Here is a 15,540-nt window from a genome sequence, read left to right on the forward strand (position 1 = left end):
GGGGAACTTACTTCTACTACTATAAGTAGTCCGAGATTAGATTAGATTTAGAGAAGAACACATATTATGCAAACTTTCCTAGTGAGATTTTTTATTCCATATAGTTTAATATTCTAATTAGCTTCTTTTAAGATTTTTCTGTCATCACAATATGAACAAAAACTTAAGAATTACTAGACAAGGGATCTGTGATATCTTTGCTATAATAATTCCACAGGAAATCACATTTCAGTGATTCTTACTGGTATTACATTTAGAATGCTTTATATTTCATAGTTCTAAAAATAATACAGTGCTGTTCCTTAGTAAAACATCAAACTCAGTAACTCTGTACATTATCTATTTAGTAGCTTAATTTGCTATAATTTTGACAAAATACTGGAGAATGAGAAAGGAAGGTTTTCAAGGTCTTAGCTTTACTCTAGAAATTAGTTGGCTATTAAATTTTAAAAATTTTAGTTCAGTTTAAAATTCATATTGAGCATAAAGCTCAAAGATTTTTAAGAAAAAAGCCAAAAAGTCCATAGTCATCAACAATATATTAACACCACAATAAAAAAAGAAACCAGTATCCATTCTGCGATAGTAAGTTTGATCAAGTGGTAACATCTAGATATTACAGGGAGACAATTTTTCAAAAGTCCCTCATGTATTCAAACATTTTCAAAGGCATTAACAGCCAACTTGTTCCATACTTTCTTTGCAAGGATGTTTGTACAAATTGCAGAGATAGAGATATTTCTTCCTAGAACAGATTTATTTTCCAGTAAGATGGGGACATCTCTCTCTCTCTGGATTAGGCTTACTTGGCATTCCAGAGTTATCTCTTGAGGAGCAGATGGGCTGATTTGCCTGTATAAGGCCAGGGTTTCCTACTATCAAGGTTCTTTTTAAAGAACCCTACTGCCCAGCAACAACTAACTGTAATTGCATCTCTCCATGGAAATTGGAATTCAGAAAAAAACCGAGTGCTACATTTTTGTTCTTGCTACTGCTATGGTTATAAATGGTCTTTTCTCTGACTCTGTAGTCTCAGATCTTCCACCAATATCTATGATACTGTGTCAGGCTGACTTATTTGCATGCAAGTAAGGTATAGTCTCACATCCTGCCAAGTTTCTGACTTCATAGATATGAAATAAGGCAACCATATCACCAGATCTTAACTTCAACAAAGATGCACAAGTGAATTCTGAACTCAGAAAAAAAAAATCTTACTTTAAAATTTCCTTCTGCATGTAGAGAATGAAAACATGAGAGATATTCTGATTCAGTTTTTTGAAGTATTAAAATAAATTTCTTTAGGACAGAGCTTAGGATCTTTGAGGACAGAAACATTCATGTTTTTACCACTAGCAAATGCTTAATAATTTTAAAAACAAAAACAAAACTTTGCCACCAGTTTTTTAAAGAAAAATATCTTGTGTCAAGAAAATAGTGTATGTTCTTAAAATGAACAATGTGGGAAAGTTCTTTAAAAATAAAAACTCACCAAAAAATACTACATATAAATAATTACTCTGAAAGGTAAGTATCATTCCAACAATTCTCTATGAATAATATATGTAGTAACCAGGAAAGACAAATGAAGTATTAAAAGTATGAATGTTGCATTAAAATGGAATAATATGCATGTCATTTTAAATTATGTAATTTTAGTGAATGAAAACCAAATGTAGTAAAACCAAAAGTGTTGCTAAATTTCAGATAATTCATTTCCAGGACGTTTAATTTCTAAAGGTTAAGAAGAGGTGCCATCAGCAGGATAAAGACACTGCACTCTTAATGAAAACTCACTTCTTTTTGTAAATCAGTATTCACTGACTTCCTTCTGTGAGAGAAGGAGATAGCACATTTTAAGTTCTACCCATAGTCTAGGTCTGGTCAATCATGCTGTTTTAAATCTAAAACATTTATTAGATTCTTTTTCTATTTTGTGGCCATAATTAACATTAGACATTATCTACCTTCAAGGAAAGTGACTTAACAAAATTTTCCCCAATTCTAAATTTTTCATTTTAATTCACATTATTAGATGAATATGGGCAAGTAGTTGGTTGTTTTGGAGCAATTTTTTTTTTTAAGAAAAGCCGTAACATTTTTAGATTCCTTGAGTTTTTGCTTAAGAATAGTTTATCCAGGAATAAAAATTTGGTTCATACTTTCCCTCACAGATCTGCAATCACTGTGCCATTATTTTTAATTGTTACATGTTTTCCTTCTGCTTCTTATATTCCATTTGTCATTCAGCCATTCTCCATTCATTTTCTTGGATTTCAGTGTCAAGCAGTTTCCCCCACCCACCCCCCCACTGCCCTTCCAAGTACGCATAGTTGTTACATTTGAGGTTTTTTTCTTTTATCTTTATTACCAGAGGAAAATTTGGCTTGTGGTGATAGTCTTGGATATCACCTTCATCCCCTCAGATGTTTGTAGATAATCCTTCATTATAATTGGAATGAATACTGTAGATATATGAGGTTGGACTATCCTACGTTTTGCTTGTTTATGGGTTTTGCATCTTGATGTCTTCCTGAAGTATTCTTCATGGGGAATTTCCAAATCAACCACAGTAAGTTTTATTACGAATTGTTATTTCTCAACTTTTCCTGAAAATATGCCCTTTTAGATCAAATAGAATTAGTTCAAGGGAACTTTCTTTTAGCTTTCTGAAGAATTTATTTTTCTACTTGATACATGAAAAGTGTCCACACATTGGCTGCCTTAGTCATCTAAACACCTACTCTACTTTAGCTACCATTTTTTTAAATTGGAATATGCTGCAATTATCTTGACTTTTCTCCCCTCAGTTATCTGACTTGCTGTATTGTTTCTCTAAGAGACTAGTTCTTTAATAGTGCTGCTTTCATAATAATTTTGTTTCCTATTCAATCACTGTTAATCTCTTACAATTTTGTGTTTTGAATTTTTAACCTTGAATTCAGATTCTCACTGAGTTCTTCTACAGAACAAAAAGGTATCATTTGAGAGAAGGAAGAGGTCTCAGGTTTCATCCAGGTTTACTTCTTAAGTGCATTATAATTTTTTAAGTACAAATTGTACTTTTCCTGGTTATTTTCTATGAATTAGAGTGTTAAAACAAAATCAGACACTGATAGTTTTCTCTGTCTCTATGAGATGCCACAGAAAATTGAGATATTTTCTACTTTTAAAGGATTCTCCTTGGCTCTCACACTTCAGCTTCTCAATCTGCTTCTAAGTTAAAAATAAAAGAATTATCTTAATGAATCAACTTTTGCCCCCATTACAAGGTCTGGGAGATCCACCGGCAGGGTATAGAAGACATCAGCCAGATTATCATCTGCACTTACTTTCTTGACTGTTACTTTTAAAAATGTATGCATTAAGTGGAGCCCCTCATGTTTGTTTGGCTACTGTTAATTTTGCTTATTTTCTATTGTTTTTAAAGCAATGGAGAAGGAAGATTTTATGAATGATCTTTATCATATTTACCTGGCTGTCACTATTATTTTTAAGTACTTTAAGGAATTATTTTATTTTTATATTGTACATCTTTAGACAAAAGGCAAGTATTCCCTAACCATTAAGAGTATTTTAAGTATTCCTAGAAGAGCTTCATTTTTCTCATTAAGAACATGTAACTTTATATACATATTACATGTATATGTGTGTAACTCCCATTAGATTAAATCTAAAATAGTGACTTTGACATTAAAGCCCTTCATAGTCTACTTATATTCTACCTATTCAAATTCTTCTCTTCAACACAAATATTCTTAAACTCTAAAGAAATTTTTCTCTATTGTCACAAATACTGGGCTCATTCATACCTTTGACAACTTCGGCCCATATTGACTTCAATATCTACTTGCTTCTTCAAAGCTATTATGTATTCCTTAAACTTTAACAGTTAGTAAGATATACACTCTTAGAATATACAATTGTAGGCCAGGCGCAGTGGCTCACGCCTGTCATCCCAGCACTTTGGGAAGCCGAGGTGGGTGGATCACCTGAGGTCAGGAGTTCAAGACCAGCCTGGCCAAGATGGTGAAACCCCGTCTCTACTAAAAATACAAATATTAGCCGGGCATGGTGGTGGACACCTGTAATCCCAGCTACTTGAGAGGCTGAGGCAGAGAACTGCTTGAACCTGGGAGGCAGAGGGTGCAGTGAGCTGAGATCGCGCCACTGCACTCCAGCCTCGGCGACAGAGTAAAACTCCATTTCAAAATAAAAAAAAAAAAGAATGTACAATATAGATATATGGAAAGCACAATGCCCAGCCACATAGTGTTATTGTAATTGTAATTAAAATATATTTGTTCAGTTACATGATACATTTAAAACTGCACTTAAAGTCATTCTTTAGCTAATGCCCATAAACTAAGACAGAAATGCATACACAATATTTACATAAAAGTTATCAAATATTAGTATTTTTGTACTCTTGAAAAACCAAACTGCAATTTTTTTTCTTCTTGAAATTGAGACTCTTAATAATTGTTTCCAGTTCAGTGTAAGTCTTTTAGTCATACTGCTTTCCTCCCAACCAGAAAACAATCAGTATTTTCCATGCTTCAGTAAAGAAACTTAGATTTTACCTAAATATAGCAAAGGTATCTGTGACACTTTTAATCAACAAAGACCACAATAGACAACGCTATTAGGTTGTTTATATAAAAAAAAAAGTCCTAAGCATCATGATATGCTGTCATTCCTGATGTTTCCACACTCAAACACAACAAATGAAACAATCTGCTGGCTAGAGTTTCTTCTGTAAATATTTTGGTTCAAAGGACATTTAAACAAAATTTAAAACAACTTCCAATGTGTGCAGTAAATCAAAGTACGACAACAAAAAATCAAACTTTCCTTACATCATAACAAATAAGAGTTTAGGAAAGATTTACCATAAACTAAATGCAAACATCTGTGTATTCACAATATTAATACTATATAAAGCATGGATATTAGGAATAAAGATGGATTGTCAAAAAAGTTTTCATCTCAAAAAGCATTAAGGCCTAACTAAGGCTGAAAGGTTTTGGTTCAATTCCCATGAGTCAGAGGGTTCAAATATGTGTTTCTGAAAAGTCAATCATCTTTTTACAGAAAACGTTGGCTGGGTCATCTCTGAGTCTGAATCTTCCAACTTCTAGCCTCTCTACCATTCAAACAATGGCGCTAATATAGGTATAAACAAGTGACTTTTAGAGAGATGTATTTTCTTTCTACTCTGTGAACATGCCAACAATTATCCCTTTTTGCCTTTCTAGCATTCAGCATTTACTATTTCTTTGAATAAGCTTTTAAGCTTTTCTTTTTGTATGTGTGTGCATGTGTGTAGTAAAAAGCATGGACTCTGGTACCAAGATCCCTGGGTTTGAATCTATCTCCAGAACGTCGTTGCTGTGTGACTTTGGGTAAGTTACATAAGTCCTGTGGCTCAGTTTACTCCTCAGTAAAATGAGTACATCATAGAATTCATATGAGGATTGGCTAAGCTAATATGTGAAGGGTAAGAGTTAACTTTTCCAAGATGTCTTCTCTATAGCTTGTCCTCGTAGAAGGCTTTAAGGAAGTCAATCCTGGTAGAGTTGTAAGCTAATAAATAAATTGGGTTATCAGTCGGCTAGGTTATATAAGCTACAGGCTGCTAACCATGAATGGTAAGCTGGTGGATCATACCAGTGGCCTTCCACTTCATGACCTGCCACCATAGGACTTAAACCCTAGCTAGCTGGTCATACTAAAGCAGGTTTGATACTCTCCCAATCCTAGATGCTGGGTAGGCAGAATAGTACTATAACCAAGGTTCTGAGATATTGCACTGCTATTGGATCCCTATCTCTTATCACACAAGGAAAAGGACTGGTGCTTCCCTCACTATGCAACTTAAAAGTCACAGCACAAAGACTGGAGTCTAACATTCAGCCTGGAAGATCCATTTGCAGTGTTACATAGTGCAGTGGACACTGCCTCTGTCTGAGTCCAAGGACTTTTCCCAACAACTACTGTTCTAGGAAGTCTGAAGTCTAATGTGTGTACTGTCAAGTCATTCATCTTTGAATATATGTAAAGACCCAGTAGCATTCATGTTTTGGGTCACCTAATGCACAGTGCTATATTAAATGCTTGCTGTTATAACACTACTCACTTCTTAACTTCCACTTTTAGAGGACCCTTTAAAACATATCTCCATTATCCCTTTATATTTAATATATTTATTGAGGCTTTATAACTTGCCAGAATCTACGCTAAATACTTTCAACAATTATCTTGTTAAAACTGCATAGTACACCTATGCACGGGCAGGTATTATCATCATCCTCATGTTATAGATAATGCAGCACAGGCACAAAAGTTTGCATAATCTAAGATTACACAGCCAGTAAGGGGCTAGCACTCAGACTCAGGTCTGTTGGAACTCCCAGGTCCACATACATAACCTCTAAAGCACACTGGACATCAGTGTTACTCTAGGTACTATTACCTTGTCACAGACATCACAAGACCCTTACCCAGAGAGGAGTAATTCTACATGTCCCAAAGTCAACTCCGGGGGAAGGGGTGTTGGGGAGGAACATGTATTCTGGAGGAAGTCAGTTAAGTACTAGCAATCTTAATTGCCAGTATACACATTCCCTTAACTGTGATGTTTCTGGATCCTGGCTAGTGTAGAAAGTATTTAAGAAGTGTCCTCCAATTTCAATCTTCAGATTTGATATCAAAGTAATGTCAAGTGCTTCTGACCCACTGCATTAAACGTGTGCTGAGCAGTTGGTGGTAGAAGACATTATTGTGGTAAGTCTTCCTTTGTGCATCCCTCTCTCACTGTTAAAACTCATGCTGAAAGCCAACTATTGTTCTAATGCAACACTACAAGGACCATGGAATGGCAAATGACAAGCTCTAAATTTAACAAACCTTGAGCACCTGACACAAAGAATTTAAGGCTCCCGTTTTTTTTTTGTATTTTTTTTGTTTTGTTTTGTTTTTAAGACAGAGTCTTGCTCTGTCACCCATGCTGGAGTGCAGTGGTATCATCTTGGCTCACTGCAACCTCTGCCTCTTGGGTTCAAGCAATTCTCCTGCCTCAGCCTCCCAAGTAGCTGGGATTACAGGTGCTCACCACCACGCGTGGCTAATTTTTGTATTTTTAGTAGAATCGGGCTTTCACCATATTGGCCAGGCTGGCTCGAACCTCTGACCTTAGGTGATCCACCCGCCTCGGCCTCCTAAAGTTCTGGGATTACAGGCACGAGCCACCGCGTCCAGCCCCATTTTATTATACATCCAAAGCTGGATAGTATCAACACAAATTGTAAAGCTGCAAAATACCACCCTGCTTTTCTTTCTGTCGAGCTTTCATGACAGATTATATTATAACTAAAAGACAGTGTGTAGTAGATGGAAAACGACTGGCATTAACTCATATATCATGTTTGGCAGGCATGTTCTGTACCTATTAGTGGAAATCACTAATGATATGTGAAAAAGATATAAACAGTAATATGATCCCTTTATATTTATTAGTAATGCATAAAACATTTGCAAGCTGAGAACTGGCAAGTTAAAACGAACAAATCCTATCTGTCTTAATTAAAAATAAAACAAGGTCACAAAGAACAGAGTATCTTAGCCATTGATGGATTAATATAATTTCATTCATTTGACCAATATTTATTGATAGCTACAAGCCAGACACTAAATTCTATACTGAGACCATGTCAATGACTAGACAGGTTTCTGCCCTTAAGAAGTTTATAGCCTAATGGGAAAACAAAATAAATTTTAGATGTGTATTTCTCGAATTTCAATGTCTATGGGAATTTCTGAGAATCCTGTTATAAATGCAGATTTTAATTCTTTTAGATTTGGGGTAAAGCTAAGAATAAACATTTCTAAGAAGCTTACAGTTGATACTGATATAACTGATGCCTGGATCACACTTTGAGCCAGCAAAAGGTTCTATCATTTGAATCCACATTAATCTAAAAGTCATCTCTCATTTTGAGTAGATATTTACTGAGGAGTGTGTCCTCATCTAGCAAATGAAAGAAAACTGCAACCTTACTGAGCCAAAGCCATTGCCTTTATCTTTGTTACATATATTGGTATGGCAAACATAAATGACTAAAATTAAACAATTCATTAATTCAACTTTTTTCCTTCAAATTCTTGCTAAGTTTACAACGTAATTTAATTTAAATGCATAAAGTTTTTATTTTTCCTAAGTGATAAAGATTCTGTCTAAATGTACAGTCTGCCTCCAGAATCTGTTGGTTCCACAGTTAAGGATTCGAGCATGGGTCAAAAACATTTGAAAAACAAAACTAAACAATAAAAATACAAATTTATAAAAATACAGTGTAACTATATAGCATTTATATTGTATTAGGGACTGTATGTAATCTAAAGATGATTTAACATATACAGGAAGATGTATATAGGTTATATGTAAACATTATTTCATTTTATGTAAGGGATTAGAGCACTCATAAATTGTGGTATTTGTAGAGCAGAAAGGTAGGTCCTGGAACCCCCATATAAATTGAGGGACAACTGTATATAGAAGTATAATTGCAGCCTGTTTCCATATTAAAATCATGTGATGAGAAAATGACAATCACTTAAATGACATGATTGATATCGTACTGCAAATGTGACAATTGTTTTCAAAATGTCTAGATAAGAAATATTAAAAAGGTTCTCAACAACCTCCATTTTCCACCTAGTTTTTACAAAATGATAGAAAATAAAGAAAATTAAAATCAGCTATAATATGTATGAATAGCTTACCGAAGAGTCCTTTCACATGTAATCCCAAGAAAATCATGCAATAGTCTTTTAAGGAATATTCAGACACCATCCCAATATTTGTTCAACCTGAAAACTGCCATCAAACCCTACGTAATAAGCAAACTATTTTTCATTAATGTATATTCCTTTTGTATGAGAAATATACTTGCAGTATTTATACATAAAATTTCCCTCTCATACAACTTTCCCATTATGACTTAGTAGCCTGTTGAATATACATTGTTTAGCTTAGAGGTTCAAAATATTTTTAAAATACTAAGGATAAATTACATTTTGAACAAAAACTTGATCATGTGACTTGTTTCAGAACTATGTATATACCATATAATATTTTTTAAACAGTACATTTCTAGACAATATAGAAAAACAGATTCAAATATGTAATATAGAATCTTACTGTAGAGTCTACAGAATACATTTTAAAAATATTGCTTATGGCTTATTTTCTTCACTCCACTAGAAGGTCCCCTCTGCAGTGCTCATTTCTGCACTGTCTTTCTTTCCTGACAGAAGGCTGCTCACCACCAATTTCATCACTGTTGCTAACTCCAGCTCATCTAATCTCTGCAACATCTGCTACCAGCACCTTCTCTTGCCTCCTTTTGTGAACATAGTTTTTTCTTCTGGTTAGAAAATCAGTTCGAACTTCTTGAGTTTTGTGTTTTAAACTCTTCTCAACTGTTCCCATGATTGATGGATGCCCAGAGGCGACCTCTTTATCTCCAGCAACATATTTGGCTGTTGGCCCGGTAGAGAGGTACTCCAGAAGCTTGCTGGTTTATCATGCTCTCATCTTTAACCACAACTATTTATCTGACTCCTTCCATCTCCACAGCACTGTGTGAGGGATCAGTAATAAGAGACGGTGAAAGACATGCGCAAATGGATAAATAATAAGCAGGATATGTAGAATGACACAACTATTGGTGAGTAATTTAGGAGATCCAATAACTAAAAAAAAAAGATTGGGGACAAGTTCATGGAAAGAGTAATCAACTAAGCCTTAAAACATAAAATTGACAAATAGAGAAGGCATGCAATCCAGTAGAATAGAGTGCAAAAGAGGTAGAAGACTAATCGTTTCAAGACATGTTGAGCCACAACAGCAATAACAATGTGACAAAAAACGTCGGTGTAGATTCAATGACGGATCAAGCTGTATAGACTTTTTTTTACCCTCATATACTGAATAGTCATTTAAGGTATACAGTGCCAACGTAAGAGAGAAAGATAAACTTTTTTTAACACAAGTTGTAGGCCTTGGAAAGAAGTTTTCCAGTAACAAGATAACACGATAATGCACTGTGGTTATAAGCTCAAAGTGGTATATTTGATTCAGTGTTCCCAGAACCACCAAAACCTTGGAACCATTGTTTAGCTAAAGCTACTAGAACAACAGAATAACCTACTTTGTGGCACTGTAAAGTGAAATTATACTACACACAAATACTTGACATAAAATACATTTCCAAACTCAATTATTAGGGATAACATAAGCACAAAATGATGCTTTGCAAACATCATGTATCCTATAACTGGAGAAAAAAAATTAATGACATGAAGTGAAATGACTGAGTTCTGAAACTACATCTCAATTTAAATAGCATAAGCAATTTAGTATACAACATTCTTCAAAATCAATTGTTGAAGGTTAACTATAATCTACATACAAAAACAACTTTGTCAACTTTTTATATGGATTTTCCTTCTAAACATATTTACTTTATGTGTAAAATCAAAAAATTTCCTGCGTTAAAGGCTAAGACTTGACTTTATGAATACACGCCCAAAAATTGGTGGTGGCTGGTTTCTGTTTTTATTTTGTAAGCTTAGTATAATGGTTGTCCAGAACTTGTAAGCAATGACCTCATTTCTAAGAGGACAAGATGCAAAAGACCATTTTTACAGATTAACCAACTGGTTCCTTTAGGAAGAGTAATATTTCAACATGTTCCTGTATTTCAAGAATATAAATAATTAAAAAGATGAAGATATGTGAAATACACAAAGAAAAAAATAGAGAAAATAGCATTTAAAGCAAATTATCCTAGCTCCCTCAATTAATATTTTAAAACCATGACAATCAGTTATTAATATAAATTGTTAATTTTATTTAATACAACATCAATATAATTCATACCATCTTCTTCAACTAGGTGGTCTATCATTTTGGAGTTTCTTTCCACCTCTGGAGAATTGCTCAGGAAATCTGGCTAACATACCAAATAAACCAAATGGATTTAATGAGATGGTTTTTGGCTAGTTTCTATATTCTTGTATACACATGCATGCACCACATAAATGTGGTGCTGTTCAGAGTTAGAGGCGCATGAGAAAAAAGTAGCTTTCCAGTGTTATTTCATTGTTATTAACTATACAGTATTCACGTGCAAACAAATGAAAATCCTGTATATTCACACTAAAATATAATATGTATCAAAATAAGCATAAAATAACTGTTTTGGATAGGTCTTAGGATGCTGCTGTGGCTTAATTTGCTCTGTTTATGTTCTCTCTGCTTTTCTTTATTGCATGTGCTAGTTTTGATGTTTTGTTTGACTAATATGTCATACAGTGAATTTACTGAGGTCTATAACAAAAGGCATGGCTCCATACACTGGACACAACCTTGAGGGCATAAGGAAAAAAAAAAAGAAACTAAGTACCATAGAACAGCCTCAACAAAATCAAAGCATGCTTTACACATGATTTTCAGTTACACCCTGCTTGTCATTTGTGATTACTCAAAACAATAATTACATTACGTCCTCCAGGAAACAGGAAGGAGTGGATAACCAAAATACATGAAAAGCCCCTACAGTCCCTGTTTGTTCAGAGTATAGATCAGCATTCTTTAGGAGTCCCATTCTTTTATTACAGGAATGAATATTGGGTTGAACACGCTTATATGCATTTAGAGGTAATGTGATGTATGAAAACAAATACTGCAGAGGTTTCCTCTGTAGAACTGTACTTTTAAGAGGAGCAGCCACCATAATCTTCTTGTAAAGGTAAACTGGATCATGTCATTTTCAGATAAAGTCTTCTCTCACTTCATTTTCCCCTTAAAACAATATATAAATGATAATAGTAGCAACGGTAACAGTAGAAGTGGTAAACTCCACATAAAAAGCCTACAAGGCTCTTTCCTTGTCTCTTGCTACTCCCACTTCCACTCCATTTGCATCTCCAACCACAGATGCTTTCTTTCTGTGCCCCAGTGAAGCTCTTTATGTGCCTTTCACATACTGTTACTTCTGGCTTGTTCTTTAAATAGATAATTATTTATTACCCTTAAAGACTTAAGTTAAATACCACATCTGCCAAGAGATTTCACTTACTGCCTTCCACTCCCAATCTAAGTCACTTTCTCTGGCTCTCTTATATAAGCACAGTTATGTTTTCCTTAGAATATTCATCACAATTTGACATTTTGATTTGCATTCATTTACTTTTTATCCCCAACTGGACAATATGCTCCTTGGAAATAGGAAATCATACTTGCTCAGTTCAACTCCCTATATCTAGTGACTATATCATGACAGGTATTTATTATTTGGTAAATAAACTAGAGAATTTAGGAATAAAAGACTAATCATATCGTCCTACTTATAAATTCCTTACTACCTTCAGTTCAGTATATAGTATAAACTATTTTTGGATATTTACTGAAAACTGGGAAGAAGTGAGAGAGGTCCCTTTAAAACTGTCTACCACCCTGATCTATCTCTGGAGGGCTCTATCTTCAAAGCTGGTAAGGTCTGTGAAATACTTCAAATTGCTGAGAAAAACGGAGGAGGAAAATAGCAAGACTGATAGCAAAGCCTTGTCCTTTAAGAATTAGTAAAAAGTGCCTGTGAATGGGGGGAGTAGGAGAGGTGCCTCTCCCCAAGTTAGCTCTTTACTTAACTTTTTAACAACCTCTTCCAGGTATTTGGTGGGTATCATTAAAGTTAGATGTTTGGTTCACCTGTAAGGTATGTTGCAAAATTCTAGTACAGATAATTACAATAAACATACCCAATCTTTTCCCTTAATTTCAAAGGAAAACATTTTTTCTTTTCACGTTAACAAAACAATCCTCCCATTATGTGTTGAGCAGCTCCACACCCACACTGATCTGCCCTACAGATGCCAGGATTTCAATAGTGGTGACTTCATCCTTTTTACACATTCCTTTCAAAGCAGGATGAAAGCTTTGAGAGGTGAAAATGTTAGAATACGTTGCATTTTGTGTTTGTAAGTTATAAGCTGAAAAATGTCATGAGATAAATTTACCTTTATAAGCGAAGGGAAAAAGTATATAAAACTACACAAATCCTTTCCTAAGGGGATGTCTTTCAGACATTAGGTATTAGCCCTTTGTCAAACTTAAAAATCTCAGTCTTTTATCTCACCTTTCCTTAGAAGAATATTAATTAGTAGAGACCATTTTGAATCAACTAGCATCTATATTCACTATTTACATGATCTCAGGCAAATCAAACTGCAAGTTTCCCTATTTCCATATGTAAAATAAAGGGGGAAATCATAGGGTTATTTTTTTTCCATTTATATATCTTGTTTGGAAGAATGTCTATTCATATCCTTTGTCGCTTTTTTAAAATTATATTATTATTATACTTTAAATTTTAGGGTACATGTGCACAATGTGCAGGTTAGTTACATATGTATACATGTGCCATGCTGGTGTGCTGCACCCATTAACTCGTCATTTAGCATTAGGTATATCTCCTAATGCTATCCCTCCCCCCTCCCCCCATCAAAGGGTTATTTTAAAGAGAAAAGAACTGCATAGTACTGATACAAACAGGAGACAGGGAAATCCCGGGTAGAAGAGGACAGTCCCTGGTGAGGGCCACACCCTTAGGCCTGGGTACTGTGGCCCAAAGTGAGAACATGCATTCCTGTTTTCCCACTCAAATGCTGCTTTTTGGCCCTCCCTGCCTCCCATCTTGTACCCATAAAAAACCCCAAGCTCCACTAGCAGAGTGATGGCAGAGGGGCAGCAGAGTGGAACAGCAGAGGCCAGAAGAGAAGCAGCAGCTGTCAAAGAGAAGCAGTTTGACTTCAGAGGGACAGCTTGAAGGTGGGACTTCAGAAGGACAGCTTGACGTAGGACCACAGAGAAGAGTTCAGCAGGGGACAGCCAAACTCCAGGGGAAGACCACCTTTCCACTCCATCCCCTTTCCAGCACCCCATCCTACTGAAAGCCACTTCCACTCGTCAGTAAAATCCTCCACATTCACCACCCTTCAATTAACTGATGCAGCCTGATTCCTCCCGGACGCCGAACAAGAACTCTGGTACCAAGAGGGCTGGTGCAAAAGGTTGTCATCCTACCCTCCACTGAGCTGTTAAACACTTAAGCTGTTTGTAGACAGCAAAGGTAAAAGAGCACAATGTAACACACGTCCTCTGGGGCTTCAGGGGTCATGGATACCCTGCTAGATGCTGCCATGGAGCCGCATGAAGTTCTATTCCTGCCATCGCGCCCAGAAGGACTTGTCCTGGCCCCTGTACCCGCTCACCTGCATGCTCCCTGTCCCATGAGAGGTGGAGAGCTGTGGGCTGAGTAAATGAGCCAACCCCTTAGCCAGTCCTGCGAAGGGGCCAGGGGAACTACCCATTTCAGTACTACTCCTGACACTCCATAATCAGTGTTGTGGCTGTTTTTGTTTTTGTTTTGTTTTGTTTTTGAGACGGAGTCTCGCTCTGTCGCCCAGGCTGGAGTGCAGCGGCGCGATCTCGGCTCACTGCAACCTCCGCCTCCCGGGTTCACGACATTCTCCTGCCTCAGCCTCCCGAGTAGCTGGGACTACAGATGCCCACCACCACGCCCAACTAAGTTTTTGTATTTTTAGTAGAGACAGGTTTCACCGTGTTAGCCAGGATGGTCTCGATCTCCTGACTTCATGATCCGCCCACCTCGGATCCCAAATCGCTGGGATTACAGACGTGAGCCACCACACCCGGCCTGTTGTGGCTGTTTCGAAGAGAAAGCATTCTCTTAAGTTTGTGTGGCATAACAGGTTTTTAAACTTTTAATTCTTTTTAACCAAATTTAGAAGCCAGGGAAGGCTTAGCAGGAACCATATCTCCTTTCAAGGTGAACCAAGATTCTCTGAGTAAAATAACAGGACACCCAAAGTTCAGTTTTAGAAGTTCTACATTAGCTCCTCATTAAAAATAAATAAAAAGTCTAATTTATCTCCAAAAAGGAAGATATTAAATTAAGAAATTTTTGAGGAATGGTGATTTTCTTACTTTTGAATATATGAATACTTCTTAGTTTTATTATATGAAGGAAATCCCTAACTTCAAGCCAAACCTAATTTTTTAAAAATTCCAGATTTGCCATGTCTGTCTATATTTATAGACGAATTAGATACTTGAAATTAAAAGAGAAATTTAAGTGATCTTTAAAAATTATAAATGGCCAGGAGAGCACACGAACAATAAAGGGGAGAAAGATTCTGGAAACCTAGAAATATGATTTTAGTCTTCGAATCTCTGCAGACCCTTCATAAAAACAGAAAAAGCAAGGAGGATATCAAAGCCAAAAACCTATAGACATTATCTACTATAAAACCAATATTTGGGAGGCTGAGGCACAAGAATCATTTGAACCTGGGAGGCGGAGGTTTTGGTGAGCTGAGACCATGCCACTGCACTCCAGCCTGGGCAACTGAGTGAGACAGTGTCCAAAAAAAATAATATTAGTGGGTAGGGAT

General features: G+C 35.9%; 1 protein-coding gene across 4 annotated transcripts in view; it reads right to left on the reverse strand.

Annotated features, from left to right (window-relative positions):
* The window catches only part of CRPPA (CDP-L-ribitol pyrophosphorylase A), a 330,830-nt gene that overhangs the window by 168,702 nt on the left and 146,588 nt on the right, over positions 1–15,540 (reverse strand). The gene's annotated exons all lie outside the window — the stretch shown is intronic.

Source organism: Pan paniscus, chromosome 6 (genome assembly GCF_029289425.2).
Source record: "Pan paniscus chromosome 6, NHGRI_mPanPan1-v2.0_pri, whole genome shotgun sequence".
Taxonomy (NCBI): domain Eukaryota; kingdom Metazoa; phylum Chordata; class Mammalia; order Primates; family Hominidae; genus Pan; species Pan paniscus.